The 18,078-nt window shown below is 46.2% G+C and overlaps 1 pseudogene; it reads left to right on the top strand.

Annotated features, from left to right (window-relative positions):
- Positions 1-14,670: 14,670 nt before the first annotated feature.
- On the top strand, positions 14,671-14,871 carry LOC138522148 (U2 spliceosomal RNA; annotated as a pseudogene).
- The last annotated feature ends 3,207 nt before the right edge of the window (positions 14,872-18,078 follow it).

Here is an 18,078-nt window from a genome sequence, read left to right as displayed (position 1 = left end):
CTCACTTTCCCTATGCTCTTGTCTGCCGCACATCCAAGAGTGCAAGACTTTCCAAAACAGATTGAAAAGCACACTCAACGGTATAAACAGTATACCGGTATAAACAACGTGACGTTTATTATTATTCAATTAAGTTGTTCACGGTATCTTTAATGGTATACCGTTATACCGTTACATCCCTAGTTGCAACCGCCATCACTGGCCACGACTGCCCCTCAAACGGAAAAACATTGAATGAAATGGTGAACGTACCTTCTCGGCTTTGGCTCCTGCCCGTTGGAACACTTTACAACCAGTTATTCGGTCCATCCCGTATTACCCTGTTTTCTGACAGAAGTAACATTCCTGGCTGCGGTTTTAACTTTTAATCAGGGCTTCTTTCTTTGTTTTGAGCCAGCGCCAAGAATCCACTTTGAGGATTATGTGCGCTGTACAACATCTAATTAATCGAATAATCAATGCATTAGAATAGAGATGGTTACGCAAGGCCACTCCTTTCCTTTTAGGTAGTCCAACTTTTTATTATGGTCAAAAGGAATGAAGTTTGCATTTATTGAGTGAGCCTTTTAGACCATACAGATCGCTTCCCGGCCGCGACAAAATGTGTGACTCCCTAATTCTGGAATGGACTAGTTTATTTGGCAATACGTTTGTGTTTTTGGACCATACGGTTTGCGCATTGTCAGCCAATTGGCTTCCGAGTCAGAGCAAAGTGCTGCAGCTACTTAAAATAGCACGATTGCAAACTTTACCTTCCTGTCCTTGAACCTTCTCTAAAATATTTAGTGAAGTACCCCATGAACCTTTCCACAAATGACAGAAAGTCTAATTGAGAAGAACGTTTAAAGCTCCACGCCTTTAGTCCGTGCAAACCACAGCGCCTGGGGACCAATTCCTTTGGTGACGGTGCGCGGTACAAATACCTTTAACATTAACATTTACATTAACTTAAGATATATGTTCCTGAGGGCTAAGCGAACGTGCCGGCCACCAGTTTTCCCAGGGCTGCGCCAGCCTACATTCTGAAGAAAGCATTCTAAATTTCCATGGCCTAAGGGGCTAGGGTTTAAATTGTGTCTTGAATGTCAAGCATGTAGTAGGGAGTTCCCCTGTCAGAAGCTGCTGTTGCCAGAATATCGCGACACGGTGGGCGTGCACCATAGCCTGCGACTGCAGTCCTTGTTTGGTTCAATGTCCTTCCAGGGTGGCAGGGTATTGAATGTTGAAAAGTGGTAGGTCTTGCTCCTCAGGCCAACCCTCGTCAAGCGTGCAGAATCTCCTGTGAGAACTGCAGACAACACGGCACATGCAACAGCGATGGTGCGCAGGAGATCACAATTAATGTGCAGTGTGTCTTCAAGGCAGAGAGGTGCCACCAACCTTGAAAAGACTGGGATCAGAGCGTGCCAGCTGTGTCAGGGCTCAGATTGTAAGCCCTTCATTGTAATGTTATGATTGCGCAAACGTAAACTATCCGAAACAGTATGCAGTCATTGGGCCCGATTCACATAAAAAAGCGCAAAGACCCTGCAAAGAATTGTGAGCATAAATCAACTTTGCGCTTACTTGGGTTCAAAGGTTTCTTTGCATATTCATGGAATTATAACCACAAAGTAACCCGAGGAGTAATTAGCACCCGGAATGCCCAAGACATGCCCCCACACAACTCAAAACCAGCGACATATACCAACCTTTGCGCCTACCTTATGTGCACCATCAAGCAACCCAGCAATACTGCAGGCCATCCCCCCGCAAACAAGGCAGCAGCCCGGCGACACTGCAGCAGCTGGTGTGAACCCCCGAAAATCGAGTCAGCACCCTGCTAATCTGCATGCGATCCCCCTAACTCCAAGGGGTATCTCATCTACGTGCCGTTACCCCTTAATTACCATGTATACGTTATCTATGCACTTTGCATACTATGCGTGTAGAGCATAGCACATTGTGCATCCTTTCATGTGGCTTTGAGTTCACGAAGTTTGCTTGTGACTTTATCCGACGTGAGGTTGCACGTTGAATTCCATGAATGCGGTTGGGTTTGCGCTTGACTGGGCGTGCGATTACTTTGCGTGGCCCGCCCCTCAACGATCTTCCTCATTTTGCCTGGGAATATGCATGTTCTGCACACTATTTCTTTCTTTGTGTGGGCCCATCCCACACATTGCGTGGAGTGTCAATCAAAGCGCTCGACTGAATGCAAAGATGTGACGGGCCTGTGCAGAGTCCCAGAAAAACATGCAACGTCCGATCCATGAATCAGGAAAAGGAGTTTTGCGCATAGAAAAGTGCGCAAAGTCACTTTTCAGCATGCAAAACATTCTATGAATCAGGCCCATTGTATCGAAAGAAAAGAACATTGTTGCATAGACAAATGTTTTTTCTCACACATAAAGCAGTCACCTTCTGGAGGACCGGCAGATGTCATGATGCTGAAACCGCACTTCAGCTAACTTTTTAGGCCAGGAAGTACTTAAATTATGCGCTTAAAACTTTGAAAGCGAGTCCACTTTTTGGAAGTTAAAAAAGTTTCATGCTTAACATTGTGGGAGTAAATAAGTTCAGTGGGAAACAAAATGGAAGTCAATTGTGAGATAAGAAAACAAGTGGGACAATACAGAAGTCTACATGACAATTGGTCCCTTCTGACCACACAGAACATTTAAATACAGTAAGCACGTTTGGGAATACTTCAGATGAAAAATCACATTTCTAACATAGTGTAATCAACTGAAGCCTTTGATATCCTGGTTTCTATTATTATACACTGCAGTGGAGGAGGGGCACATGGAGGGAACCAAGGTGGACCCCAAGAGAAGGTGCAGAAGACCTCCTGTCCTGCAGGGGGCTCCCACCTTTATGAAGCATTCACAGTCCCTGTTTTAGCAGAGAAGCGGTGCAGAGAGCAAAATGGAAGAGGTGCCGAAGGCATGACCAAGGCACGTTATCCTGTACCACAGCTCTTCAGAGCTATTGCTTATGGCAGGAGGCGCTATACAAATACAAGATAACGCAGCATGCTGTCAGAATTCAGAGAGATGGGTTGGGTGGAGTGAGAACTCCACAATATTATGCAGGCACTAGGCCCAGAGTTTGGACTACACCTCCCATGATCCTTCACAATTGACAACACTGGCTAGGGATCATGGAAGTTGAAGTCCACATCATCTGGAGGGCCACATAATGAGAAGCCATGAGGCATGACTCACAGGACTGTGGGACGGGCAAGGCATCATTAAGTCTTACAACCTCTTTCTCGTGGTGTATAAATATTCGAAGAAACTATTTGTTTGAATATTGTAAGGGTGCAGAAGAAGGAGGCTGACACAAAGGTGGCATATTTGGGGCTAAATATTTTTATTTATACCAGAAAGCAAGAGAAAATCTGCCTGCCTCTATTCCTAAGAGGGCTTCCCCTGCCTCAACTAAAGAACTAAGGTGACTGTCTGCATGTCTGTTAATGCAACAGTGTCCACCGTCCTGTGTCAAGAAAACCTTACTTCTATCCCTTACACTAGAAATTAAACAATAAGGCATTACTGAAGTTCCTCAGAATACTTTCTTGAGGGGCCAGGAGAATGTCTCCCTTCTCCTGACGTCCAGTCTCAGATAGTTTAGGGGACAAAATCCCTTCCCCAGGCCTGTTGGAGCTTACTGCTGGTCTGGGTTACCAGGAGAATGACGCCCTTCTCCTGGTATCTTGTTATCAGTTCCTTCAACCAGGGGGGAATCACTCCCTTCCCCTGGCCTTTTTTTCAGTAGGTTTCACAGCACCCAACTCTGAGTGTTAGGAGGGTCCGCAACACTGGCTTTTCTTCTTTAACCTGGCCCACTTTCTTCACTTCCCTGTCAAGTACTGCCACAAGGAAGATCACTCATATCACTTTCTTCGGCTTCACAACACCTACCTATGAGCGTTAAGAGGGTCCGTAACCCTGGCTTCTCATCTTCTTTGAATTGGCCCACTTGGTTCACCCTCCTGCCAAGTACTGCTACGAGGAAGATGACTCATATCTTGTTTAGGGTAACAGACCCTGATTTCTCCTCTATCTAGGCCCACTAGGCTGCCTCGCCTTGATGTGACTTTCAGTTTTGCAATGGCTTGGGTCCCAGACCCTGGTTTCACTTCTTCTATCGCCTGGCAGACTTTGTGTACTCTCCTGCCAAATACTGCCACGCAGAGGATGACTCGCATCTTGCCTTTTACAAATGTGGTTTGGGTCCCCTACCTTTAATTCTCTCCCAATCTCTTCATGTCTCCTTGGCTGCCTCGCTTGCCAGGTTCTGACATGAGGGAAATAGGCGTGCTCATTATGTCCATACAGTGTTTTGCCTCATGTACCTTCCAGCCCCTACCGGTCCCCGCGCCATTCCTGTTATCTTGATTCTTCAGGGGATGTGCAGCTGGTTTTTCCTGGGGTCCTTCTCCTACTCTGTATGCAGCTTGGGCATCTCTGCATCTCTGTGCCTTCACCTTGCAGATCTCCTGCATGGCCCTTGGATGGACAGTATGGACGCTGCCTATTGCAGTCACGTCACTGTCTGCTAGCCTCCCGTTATCATCTGGATGCCGTTGGGCAAAGGAGTCCCGTTGTCCTCTTGACTCCGGGAGCAGGCTGCTCTCGGCTCCATCCTGGCCTTCTCTGCGTCTCCTTCGTGCTTCCTGTACTTCACAGTCTCTTGTCCTCGTTGGCTGTGTGTGTCTGATAGGCAGTCCTCTTTGGTTTTTATGGTGTACGGGGAACCACAGCTCGGTGGAAGTCTATACCGTTGCGGTTCCTTCTTGGTATTGATCTTCATTGTGTCCCACCTCGTCCTAGTGGTTACCTGTTCGGTAATCTTTATGCTGTGGTGGATCTTCTTCATATCAGTCAAAACAATAGGGGAACTGTGACTAAAGCAAATAGAAGTGCTAGGAAGGGGGAATGGAGGAATATGTTTTTGGGAGGCTGGGATTAGGGTGTTGTGTTTATTCTATCCAGGTGTTTGTCCTCATTCCCAGGAAGGGAGTCTCCCCACCCCCATGAGGTCCTAGTGTCTAAAACCACTCCTAGAGGGAATATTGGGTAGCGGCCTCACCACCCTAGCCTCATGGGAAAGGTCTCCCCCCCCCCCGGGGAGAAGTGACGACATCTAGTGAATCGTCACAAAACTAAACAGTGGAATATGTAATTTGTTGATTGCATTATATAATGGTATATAGGGTTTGATGCAGTTTTACCTTCTGGTGCAACTGATATGCTTAGAGTAAGGAGAACAACCCCAAACCCCAACGCTGCAATTTCTTTGCAATTCACTCATTTGAGGCAATCAATACCACTACAATTCACTGCCTGGAGGTAATGCCTACTGCTACAGTTTCCTTACTGGTGGCTCTGAATACCTCTCACTACGATTCCCTTGCTGGAGGCAATACATATCACTACGATTCCCTTGCTGGAGGCAATGCATATCACTATGATTCCCTTGCTGAGGGAAATGCATATCACTATGATTCCCTTGCTGGAGGCATTGCATATCACTATGATTCCCTTGCTGAGGGAAATGCATATCACTATGATTCCCTTGCTGGGGGCAGGGACAATGCATATCACTATGATTCCCTTTCTGGGAGAATGCATATCACTATGATTCCCTTGCTGGAGGCAATGCATATCACTTCTATTCCCTTGCTGAGGGCAATGCATATCACAATGACTCCCTTGCTGGGGCAATGCATATCACTACCATTCCCTTTCAGGGAGAATGCATATCCCCATGATTCCCTTGATGGGGAAATGCATATCAATATGATTCCTTTGTTAGGGCAATGCATCTCATTATGATTCCCTTGCTGGAGGCAATGCACATTGTTGAAACTCCCTTGATGGAGGCAATGAATACTGCTACAATTCCCTTCCTGGAGGCAAAGCATATAATTGTTCCCTTGCTGGAGTCAATACATAGCACTGCAGTTCCCTTGCCATAAGCAATGCAAACCATCCCAGTTACTTTACTGGAGGCAGTACATAATGCTACAATATCCTGGTTGGAGGCAATGCACTTATTCTATGATCGCCCCATTAAGAAGTGTGTCAGTGAATCTGCCATAGGGACCGTGAGGAGTCAGGAATGAAGCCGGGACACAAGTGAGCCATGATTTTGGTTAAAGACTTTGATGGAAAATTAAAGGGGCTGGGAACATGCCTCTTTGACCCTGCTCTAAGAGGAATTTCCCCTACCTAAACCAAAAATTAAGGATCCATCTGTGTCATAATGTCCATAACAAAACTGTCCCTTGTCCAAAGTTCTATTCTGACCCTCACACCATGAACTAAATTCTAAGGTGAAGATGATAATGTCTTTAGCATTGGGTGGTTTAGAACAGTGTTCAAAAGGAAAAATGAATAACTCCAACACAAAGTTTCTTCAAGGACAAAGGTGCTTCCTCCAGAGGGTGGGTCCCTTCCCCTTGATTCCTCTTTACTTTTAGATATTTTCACAAGTAACCGTTTCTTGTACCTTTCTTGTCCAGCAACAACACTGACACACAAAACATGTGTGTCTTCTACTTTTATCTCTCTAAGGGTACCTGGTATACTCTCCTGCCAGGTTTGTTTTGCTCCTTCTCTCCTGGTTCACACAATCCTTTTCGTATAATGATATTTCTTCTGAGGACCCCTTTACTCCTGGTTAACACAACCCTTTTTCTAGTCCTGATATTTCTTCTCAGGGCCTCTTTAACTTTTGTACATTTCTTCTAACTGCCAAGTATATTCTCCTACCAGGGCTTCTTGTATTCACACACTTGTAAGGGCCTGTATGCTCTCCTGACAGGGCTTCTGTTCATACAGGCTCTTTGTCCTCTCCCTGACTTGCATATTTACTTTGTTTGATAATGTATCTTCTTGATATATTATCCTGTCCAGGGGTCCCATAAACTTACATTGAATACATTAACATATTTGTGAGGTTTTCACTCACAGTGCATTTCCCCTTTGAAAATAAGCTCTCTCACTCTTTCTCTCTCAGCTTCATTGTTTACAATTATTTGCATTTGGCATGGCCGCCGGTACACCCCGGTCTGGACTCTCAGTGGACTCACAGGTTCTTGTTGGCATTCCTGGTTCCTCCCATGGTCAGCCGGTGATGGTCTTTCGGTTGGTTCCTTCTCGCAACCGTTTCCCCTTGGCTTTCCCATCTCTTGCGGCTTCCGCTCGGCTCGTCTGCTTCGATCCAGGCTCCGGTGAGTTAGATGCTGCTTTCCTACACCTGCAAATGCCCGGGAGTCTATTGTCGGCTCCCAGCATTCCCGCAGCATGTCCTCTTCACGTGACAGCCTCTTTCTTCTTGTCTCTTGAGCCAGATGGCTCTATCACACCGGTCTCAGCCGTTCAGTGTCTCAATCGGCACACAGAGGCAAAGCTCTTTCCTGCCAGGAGCACCCATTGACTCTCTGCTTCCGCTCTTTAAATAATTCCCAAGTCACGTGTGTGTGTGTGTGTGTGTACACGACTGCTCCTTGGGCTTGAGGCCTCCTTCACCCTGCATTGCTCGGTTACTCTTCCTCATCCCAGTATTTTGGTGATTGTGGGAAAGGAAGTCCATTCTAGACAATTTGCACGATAAACTTGGGAAAACATTCCTAATAGTTTTCAAGGGCAAGTCAGTCCTGAATGATTGGTAGGTGGAACTGGAGAAGGCATTTTCATAATTTTCACAAGACAGATAAGATTGGGAAGGTTGGTCTATGGGTCTTGGGAAAAGGTTTTTACTACCCTTCATAGGAGGATGAGGAGACTTATGACAATAGCCCATGAGGTGTGAGAAACCTCAGGGTGTCTCACTGTCTGAATGTGAGGATCTCTTTCTCAGGTGGCCAGGGCACGGCCATCACCCTTGGATCCAGACCCTGGGGGTGGACAAGTTCGGGCGGATCACTTGGGTGAGGGGTCCTCGATGAGTAGGGGTGAGACATTCAATAGCAAGACACAGTATCCCCCCTTTCCAACACTTCCTCCACCTTTATAGGTTATTCTGAATCCTGTCCCATTGCAACCGCCCCAATTCCAACAAGTACCAATTCAGAAAGAGGGTGCGGGAGACCCGGGAGAAGGAAATTACATATGTCACCCCGTATACTACAACAACAAAACTATCCCCTTTTACCTAGAAAAATGTTCTGGACTTACATGACATGAATACTGAAAACTACAGCTCCCTCAATCCCTACTTCCATTATACAAGTCCAACTACTGGTACGAAGAAGAGGCAGATGGGAGTCATGACGATTACCCATAGGAATCAATGGGCAATGAATTCCTATGGGCAGTCTCCATGTTGTCCTGTTAATGAGGTCAGGCAGAGTCAGGCAGGGGGGGGACAACTACTCACACCTGACTCCAATCAACTCTAGCTGCGGTATAAAAGCAGCAGCCAGAAACAGCATTTTGAGCGAGCTGGAGATGCAGGAGGGTGCCAGAAAGCCAGAGAGAGACTCACAGATCTGAGAGGACCCTGGAAGGCCTGGAGGAGGAAGGACTACCCAGACACTGAACCTGACTTTGCAGGGGAGGCTGCAGTGTGGAGTGGAAGCTGTGCCTCCAGGAAGCCTAAACCAGGGGCATTTGGGATTGCCTGGTAGCACCCACAATGAGACTCCGCCTGTGGGCAAATAAATGAGAGCACAGGTCTCTGAGGGGCAGCTGGCAAGACTCTGACCCCAGGTAAAAACCCTCAGTGCTCCTGCTGCTCCTGAAACCATGTGAATGCCATTTCGGGGAGCTACCGAAGTAGGAGCAAAATATGCAGAAGTGAATTATAGGACTGGAAGTCCAAAGAGACTTTTTTTCATTTTTTTGCATAAAACAAAGAGGGGTCAAAGCCCGACAGAGGGAAACCCTTTGTGAACTTTGAGAGAGGTCCGAGCCCGGCAGACGGAGACCCTTTGTGAACTTTGAGAGGGATCCGAGCCCGACAGAGGCAGACCCATTGGTGAAGAAGAAGAGGAAAAAGCTGAATCTTCAAAACAGCCGGTGGCGCTGAGGCAACATGCATGAAACCGTTCTATGAATGAAACCAGAGTGAAAGTAAACCAGCAGATGATTGACCGAACTTTTGAAGCCAAGATCCAATACCGTAAACAGAGTGGTCTGGCACCACTTGGGTGCTCATTTCGAAAGTCTCTCTTAGGTCTCCAACTGAAAGGTGGCAAATGTTAAAAGGAAAGGAATTGTGAAATCGACGTGTCCTGAAATGGGCCAATCCGAACCCTCTGCACATTCAAAAGTCTTCGATAGTTGATGCTAATTGAAAATGGTCTGAGCCCGGCTGCGGGAGACTAATTCTGTTAAAAGGGATCTGAGCCCGGCTGAGGGGCATTGATTGATTGATTGATTTTTATTTATATCGCGCTCATACACAAGGGTTTCAGAGTGCGACCAGGCAAAAGGGAGGAGAACAAGGGAGAACAATTTTTTTTTAAAAAACAGCGATTTTACTAGGCCCAGTGACATCTAAGAAAGCACAAGTGAATGGAAAATGGAAACAAAGGGGAAAGTGCATGTCGGGACAGGGGGAGTGGAAAGTGCGGAGCAGAGGAGAGAAAACAGAATAAATACCCGTGAACCGTGAGTCACCCAAAAAAGAATATCCTACAAACTTTGTGTTAAGGGGATCTGAGCCTGGATGAGGGGGATCCGGGGTGAATAACGAATCACCTAAACTGAGTACTTGTTAAAATCTGAAAGAGTAAAAAGAACGTATTGTTTATTTGGTCGCATCAGGCCCTCTGAATGTAGAGACTTTGATAAGCGAAGAGACTTGAGCAGAGAAGGCCCTGATGCCAATGATTGAACTGTATCCTTGTGCTAAAGAAGTCAGAGACTGTGCTGCGCTCTAGTGAACCGCCTTGTCCTATACTGAAAACGTGGGGAATGTAGGTTTAAGAAAGCTGGGGGTATTCTTCTGAGTAGACCTCAAGAATCCCTTATTCAGGTGGCCAGGGAAGCGCTGACGCTCTCAGATCCCAACCCTGGGGGTGCACGAGCGAGGGAGGATCACCTGGGTAGAGGAGACCGGGTTACGATCCGAGGAATCTCCCAGGCGAGACACGTTATTATACCGGGAAAGAACAAAAGGAGAACAGAGTCCTTGAGGCTTTCATAGGCTGTACCAACTCAACCTCCCTTCCACCCAGTGAATCTCCTTTACCAGAATCCAACCACCCCTACACCTCTGGTAAACCTATTAAGAGCCCAAACCCTGTTACAATACGAAACTACCTCTCCCAGAATCCCTGTTTTTCTGTTGCCTACCCGAATTTTCCCAGTCATTCTTTTCCATGTCCCTCTGTTGTTATTTTCCGAACTCTCAATCTGCATTGACACAACACTACTGTTCCCGCAATCCACACTGTCTATTTCATAAACCCTACCAAACGCTAACCCTCCCCTGCACCCCCTTTCTGACACAAACACTTTCTTACACCATGGAAGACAACGGACTAACACTAGAGCCGCTTACCTGACGTGTCGCGACACAAGGTTCAGGCAGAGCCAGGCAATTCATAATAACCTCACACACCTGATATCCCTTTCCTTTACCCGCAGGGATAAAAGGTGAAGCAAAAGAGCACACTATTAGCAAGGCAGACCACATGACGAGACAGCTTATCCAGTATGGCAGTTCAATAGTATGATGAAGGCGGCGAGACCTGAAGGTGACAAGGAGAGAAGAGACCGTGCCCTTTTCAACGCAGACCATGCGATGCCTCCGTGGAAGGAATCAAAATACCCCAGACAATAGCTAGTGTGTGTTGCAGCAGGTGTCAAGGGTACACACAGCTCTCTTACACTGAAAATCAGGACAGGGAGAGACGCTTGCATCTGTGGTACCCGCCTTGACTCCAGAGACAAGAAAAGCCAAGCGGTTCATCACAGCTGGTGTGTCGAGGGGAGAACCGATAAGAAACCAAACTGTGTTGAACAAAAGTTGAAAGGGCAAATTAAGGGAAGTTCAAAGAACTGTTAACATTTTAGGGGAAGACCATCTGCAGAGGGGTTCGGCACCACGTGTGTGCTCATTGAAGACACTCTGATTTATCCCGTTTGTTGAAATTACCGATACCAGAAGGCCTTAGGAGAGCCGCAATGAAAAAGTCAAAGTGGTCATACAGGTGCCTAGAAAAATCCCCTGCTCAGTCGAAAGACCTTGATAAGCAAACCATTGGAAACACTAAGGGAAGTGAATCCTGCATAGTGACAAAAGCAAAGGAACTGCAGGACTGGCAAACGTGAACCCGACGGAGGGATGCCTGTATAACGGGCGAGGCATGATCCCCCAAAGAACATGCAGTTGATAAGAGTGAAACCAACAGAGGGAGGTCCACAGTGAAATGTTTAAAAAGACATTAAGACTTGTGAATGCAACAGTTGATATGGTTTGTAATTTGTTTGGAATAAAAGCCATAGTGAACCTGATGGAGGAAGGCGAACATTTGAGAAGGGTCTGAAACTGGAGTGTCATTACCCAACGACACGTGAATGCAGCAGATGAAATCTTTTCAATCCAAGCCATAGTGAACCCGACAGAGGGAGGCTGACATTCGAGACGGGCCTCAGCACGGAAGAGGGGGACTAAAGAGGTGAAGAATCATCATCCCTAGTGCATTCAGAAAGGAACTTTTGTTTATTATTTTGAACCTATCAGGCACTTGGAAACAAAAACTTAACAACCAAAGGTCCTGATATCACTAGGAACTTTTGTGGATCTGAGCCCAGAAGAGGGGGATCCAGGGGTCATCACCCAACATACATGTGGAAAGGAACTTTTTGTTTGTTATTTTGAACATAACGGGTCCTCGGAAGCAAGAGACTTTTTGTAGGAAAGAGACTTAACCACCGAAGGCCCTGCCAGCTGAGAACGGAACTGTCATCTCGTGCTATGATAGCTCGAGAGTGTGCTGTGCTCAGGAGTCCCACCTTGCCCTGTGCTCAAAACGGGGGGAAGGGAGAACTCCGGCGACCACATCCTGATTTATAATCTGTGAACACTTCTTTCTTTCCTGTGAACCCTGTCCCACACTCTCTTTTTATTTAGTTGTAAGGATTGGCAATAGTTTTTTTTTTTAGTATAGGCCCTTTTGATTTGACGTGATGCCACTAGGACTGCCTTAGTATTATTTGAAGGCTGTAGCTTTCTCCCATCTTAGATTTAGATTTAGATTAGGTGTTTTCCAACTTACCAATGCAGTTTAATAAACACCCTTGAACTGTGATCACTTGTGTCTGTCTTTACTGTTGCCACCATGAGTTTCTTACAGAGGCCAATGGCCTGAACATCCTGACATATCATGTTGTGAATGCTTCTTTCTTTTTCGTAACACTGTTTCCCACACTATTTGTCTTTAGAGAAAATGATTGGCAATAGGTTTATTAGTATAGGCCCTTTTATTTTGACAAGACACCACAAGGATTGCGTTATTATTATTTGATGGTCGTAGCTCATTCCCATCTGTAGATTTAGGATTAGATAGGTGTTTTTCAAACCCTTTTTGAAGTTCAATAAACACCCTTGAACTGTGGTCACTTGTGTCTGTCTTACTGTTGATACCATGCCTTCCGTACACAGGATATTAGGTATGGAAGGGTTATCCTCAAGGGACAATGGGTTACACCATGGCACACTCGATGAAGTCTCCCCCTATGTGATCTTCACTCATATAGTGCCCCGAGGGACAGGTTCAGGTAGTGGCTGCTGTACCCTGGCTACATGGGAGGAAGTTACCGCTGGAAAACAGTTCATGGCTCTATCGAGTTCATCACAGGACATACATCAAAACTACTTCCTCCACTGCTGAAACACATCTAATGGCAACATGGTTCAGCACATGAGCATGATTACACAAAACAAGAGGCAGTTTATTCTAGGGCGTGTGCTTCCCAAGTGTTTAAGATATTCACTCACTCTGTTTTGCATAAATATCAGCACACAACATGCAGTTGTTGATACTTTTACTAGGCCAACTGGAAATAATATGCAGATATGGAACAATCCATTAGCTTTCGAATCCCATAGAGTTCTTCATCAGAGGGGACTTGGAAAGCTAATGCATTGTTCCATCTCTGCGGACTATGCTTGAAAATCTTTATGGAAAGGGTGGGACTTCAAAGCTTCCCTTCGCCGAAGTATACATGGTTCTCCATGAATTTGAGCTTATCTGTGAGTTCACAACGTTTTGTCTCTTCTGCAGCCTCTGCTAGGAAGTGCCTCCTGGTTGCATCCACTGTTTGCCAAATTAGGTTCCCTTGAAGTTTGGCACTGGTGGATTTCTGTTGCCATGTTTTTCAGTCGCTTGATCTAAATGGTATAGTGGGTGAACCACATGGTCTTGAACTACACTCTGGGGTATGTTGAGAGCTGGGCAACGTGGGCTTCCCTTTTGTGACGGGACCAGCCTAGCCGCTCTATTTTGTACAGGTGTATTGGTGTTAGACGTTTTTTCGTGTATCCCTGCTTATATGGAGTTACAGTAATCGGTTTCCCGATGCCACTGCTCCAGTGAGTTCTACGCTTTGTTGGGATTCAAGGAAGGCAAGGATCTTGCAGAGAATGAGAGTTGATGGTGGGAGTTTCCGGAGATGAACTGGATATGAGGGTGTAGTGTCGACTCTGAAACAAAGGTCATCCAGTGTTATGATTCCTCCCCTGTTGTTTTCCTTGGCCAGGGGTAGGGTGTGTTTCAGAGGTCATAATGCCCTGATCTTTGCAATGTCCCCAGGCCACTGGTCTCTATGACTATTGTCAGATGCACTCCTGCATCCATTTTCCCAGACTGCGGTAAGAGACCCTATTTTAAACTGATTGGCCAAGCCGTTTCAACCCGGATTGGCTGTGGTAGTCATGAAGTTATTTGCAGTGATCTAATTGGAAGTGAGGCTTAGTAGTTCAGAACTTAGGGAGAAGAGCTTTAAAACATGTGGTGGCTGCTTTTAATCCATGTCTAGTGGACACCACTGGAAGTTCACCTCCAGTTCAGAACCACAATAGCAAGGCATTGTGGGCTTGCCCATCAGCCCAAATGCAAGTCTTTTGCTCCAGAGAATTGCTTTTGTCTTTCAGGGCAGCGCTACTTTATTCATGCCATGTGCTCTGGGTTTTTGTTTTTTGTGAAGCCTGTTTCCCCCCCCCCCCTCTCTCTGGCTTGCTTCCTTCTTTGCAGGAAAAGTGGTGTTAGCCTGTGGAATTTCAAACCTCTGGAACCCAGTCGCCTACCAGTGGCTCTGGGGTCAAATAAGGGTTTTGCATACATAAGCCTTGCTGTTCTATGGGAAGTGATGGTTACTGGGTGTCTCTTTGGCATGTGTGACTGTGCTCAAATGGATTATCCTACTTTCACATTTGGGTGAAAGCTTTTTTCCAATCCTTTTTAAACCCACCTTAACTTTGCTGGTTTTTGCTATATGTATAAAACACCATCCTCTAGTCTCTCTATATAAATTGTTTCTGTTTTGATATGCTTTTTTGTGGTATATATGTTTCGGCGGTAAGATGAGGATGTGTAAGTAATTTAAACCTAACCTAATTTGACCTTTTCCTTTCACAGGCAAAGGTCAGCAGAGCACACATGTACATATGTTGTCTTGACTATTCTTGAGACTGATGAATAAAGTCGACAATTCTGAAAGTGACGATATAGCATATGTGAATTAAATGATGACACCAGACAACAACACAAGAAACCTGCTCTTATCAGTTTAATATATGATACATCCTCCATCTGGGCACCATAGATTACATTGATTTTGGGAAAAGGAAGATCAAATGGGAGCTTGCTCTGTCCACTCCACGCATCAACCGGTTATTGCTGCTCCCGCCAGGATTGGTGTACTTCCCCACTCGGGGGAAAAGAATGCTGTGAAAAAGAAAAACTGAGCAATTCTTGAAAGAAGAGCAAAAAAAAAAATCAATATTTTTTATGTTTTATTGGATATATCTGTGTCTGCTCATGCTGCTGGTCCGCCCCTTCAAAGCATGAACACTCCTTGTTAACATTGGAGGTATGCCAGTGCGAGAGTTTAAAAACCATCTGTCATGTCAGAGTTTCAACACACCCGCAGGAATCCAAATGGTGTAGTGGGCATCAGCTCAGGGGCAACGCACTTGCCTTGGAAGCAAGACAACACAGAGCAACACAGGTTCGATCCTGGGTCGCACTAAGAAACCTCTGGGTATTCAGCACGTTATAAATTACAATTACAGAGAGAGGGTCTAGAGGAGAACCAATTATTGGGGTGGGGGTCATGGTGATAAATGACGTTTTTTAGTTTTTTAAATGAGTACTAAAAGTGAGCCGCACTAAATAGTTTTCAGAGACCTGGGACTTCCAAACCCATTTGAGATCTGCCATGTCAGCACTAATAGAAAATGGCAGGCTGCTGCCATGAGCACGTGCGGATCATCGCCCACTACACGTGTATCAAGATTAAGCGTGCACTACCACGTGTCATAATGTTGAGGTCCAAAACATGGGGTCGGGGTGCTACAGCGAATGATGTGTGCATATGCTTGGTAACTTTAAACTGCCAAACACAGAGGGAGCAAAGTCTGCGAAGTGGGTCTGGACATTAACTTGTGGAGAGCGCTGGCGGGGAACACACCACTGGACTTCCATTAGTGAATAAAAAGGTCAAGTTAATGAGCAAGCAAATATAAGGTCCACGGGTCCAAATTTCAGGATGCGCCACGCACTCAAAACGTGAACCCGGTCTCCAGCAATGTGACATCACTGGAAACTTTGTTAGGCATCTGTGTGTGCCCACGTTTATTCATGGGTTTCTGTGCACATTACACTTTAGGAGACGTTTATGCAACACACTAAGGGCCTAGTTCACAGAAGCGTTTTATAATGGCCAAAACCCCATTGGAAACCGCTCTGTGAATCAGTGCCTAACTGTTCTAGCTTTTGGTGGCTTTTTTAGACTGATTGAAATTCTTATGCAAAGATGCTCTAGTTCCTATACATTAAAAGTCTCTGAGAATTCCTCCTCGGATGGCACCAGCCTATAAGAAGGAGGGAAGTGAGTAGCAATGAAGAACACGTGTTTCACATGAGAGGGGCTTATTCATTCGTTAGGTACAGCGGAACTTATGCATCCTGACATATCTGGAAGTTATCTTCGCAGAAGCAGAGTCGCATTTGCATTTTTGTGGAAGCTACGCAAGAGTGATCCCGATGGAGGGAGGTCCACAGTGAATTGTTTAGAAAAACATTAAGACTTGTGAATGCAACAGTTGAGATCATTTGGAATTTGTTTGGAATAAAAACTGTAGTGAACCCGACGGAGGGAGGCTGACATTTGAGAATAGTCTGAGCACGAAAGAGGGGGATCTAGGCGTGAAATGTCATCACCCAAGGACATGTGAATGCAGCATTTGAAATCTTTTTAATTCAAGCCATAGTGAACCCAATGGAGGGAGGCTGACATTCGAGCCGGGCTGTGCAGTAGGCGCGGTCCTCGCATTTGCGAGTACAGGACACAGCTCCTCTCTCGCACACACTCTTCAGCTGACAGTGAGCTGCATTCTCTGCAGCTGGAGCCTAGGGAATCTGATCCTTTCAGAATGGGCAACGGCAACATACGACCCCGCACACATATCCGCTTTTGGAAATAAGTGCACTGCAACTCAGTAGAAATTATGCAAATAGGAATTTCCCGGCTCAAGAAACTTACGTAGAATCATCACACCTGCACCCCTAGTGCCTCAGTGCTTCGGGCACGCCAGGTGTCCCAGCAATCCCTCCGCATTGTCATGATCCACAGAACGCGCCCCTTTTGGACTTCCTGGTCCTTGTCACAACGGGGCCTGCACTCTTTGATACTCCCAACATGGCCGTCTAACGTGGTACGCCTTACACCAGCTTCCACGTCGGACGTAGCACATTCTACAAATAGACCACGCCCCCGCGACCCCTGCGTCTCACCACTATCGCTGGTAGTGACTAGACGTGTGCTCCATAGTTCGCTGAACTATTCTCCTGTCCTTGGTTCCCTGACCCTCTAATTTCCCAATTCATTCCTCCCTCATCTCTTACCTTGTTTCCCGGATTTCGTGTACCTCCTTCGTGTACACTTCCTCGCTTCCTGGACGTCCTGAGCATCCGTCCGAGTATCCTGGAACGCTGAACTCATGCTGGAGTCAGAGGAGACTCACGCGGGCTTGTACAAAACCCGATCCGTGCGCAAGAAGACCTCTTCCAAAAAATCCTGCAAAGAGCGATCTCAGGTGAGAAGGGGGGAATTCCGTGACTGTTTGAGACGCCAAACGACCGAAGTTGAAACCAACATGGAACAGGCCGTTCAGGATCTCATGCGTGGCATGCTAGAATTAATGACCGAGGTGCAGAATTTAAAGGTGGAAAACGCTGCATTGAAACAACTAGTTATGTCCCGCGATTCTGCCACAAAGGAAAGCGTGCTACTGGGTGGCATTGTAGACAAATACGATGGGTCTGCAAAAACCCTTTGTGGATTCCTTGACTCTTGTTTAGTCCACTTTACCTTTAAGCCCTACTATTTTTCAACTCCCAGGGCGAAGGTGGGCTTTATAATCTCGCACCTCTCTGGGAATGCACTGACTTGGGCTACTCCTTTAGTCAATTCTGGAGATGTCCTCCTGAATGATTACAATGGATTCATACAGGCCCTTAAGGCCATGTTTGATCGCCCAGAACAGGTCTATAGTGCCCAGGAACGTCTACTTGACTTTCGGCAAGGATCCCAGTACATGCTTACGTATGTCACACGATGCAAACAATTGGCCAATGAAGCGGATTGGTCTTCAGAAGCAAGCTTTATTCTTTTCCGAAGGGGGCTAAATGAAGAGATAAAAGAGGAATTAGCCAAAGTGGCTCGTCCAAGTTCATTCCAGGCCCTTATGGATCTTGCCATGCAGATAGACTTTCGTATCCAGGAATGGAAGGCAGAGAGGAAAAAGACCAAGATGCCCTTCCAGAAGGTTTCCCTTGAGACCTCATTGAAACCCGACCCTACTCCAGTCTCTGATTGCGATCTAGAACCCATGCAAATAGGGGCCTTCCGT

This window comes from Ambystoma mexicanum, chromosome 13, assembly GCF_040938575.1.
Source record: "Ambystoma mexicanum isolate Mex_15411 chromosome 13, UKY_AmexF1_1, whole genome shotgun sequence".
NCBI classification, from domain to species: Eukaryota; Metazoa; Chordata; class Amphibia; order Caudata; family Ambystomatidae; genus Ambystoma; species Ambystoma mexicanum.
This window is presented reverse-complemented; position numbering and strand designations above follow the sequence as displayed.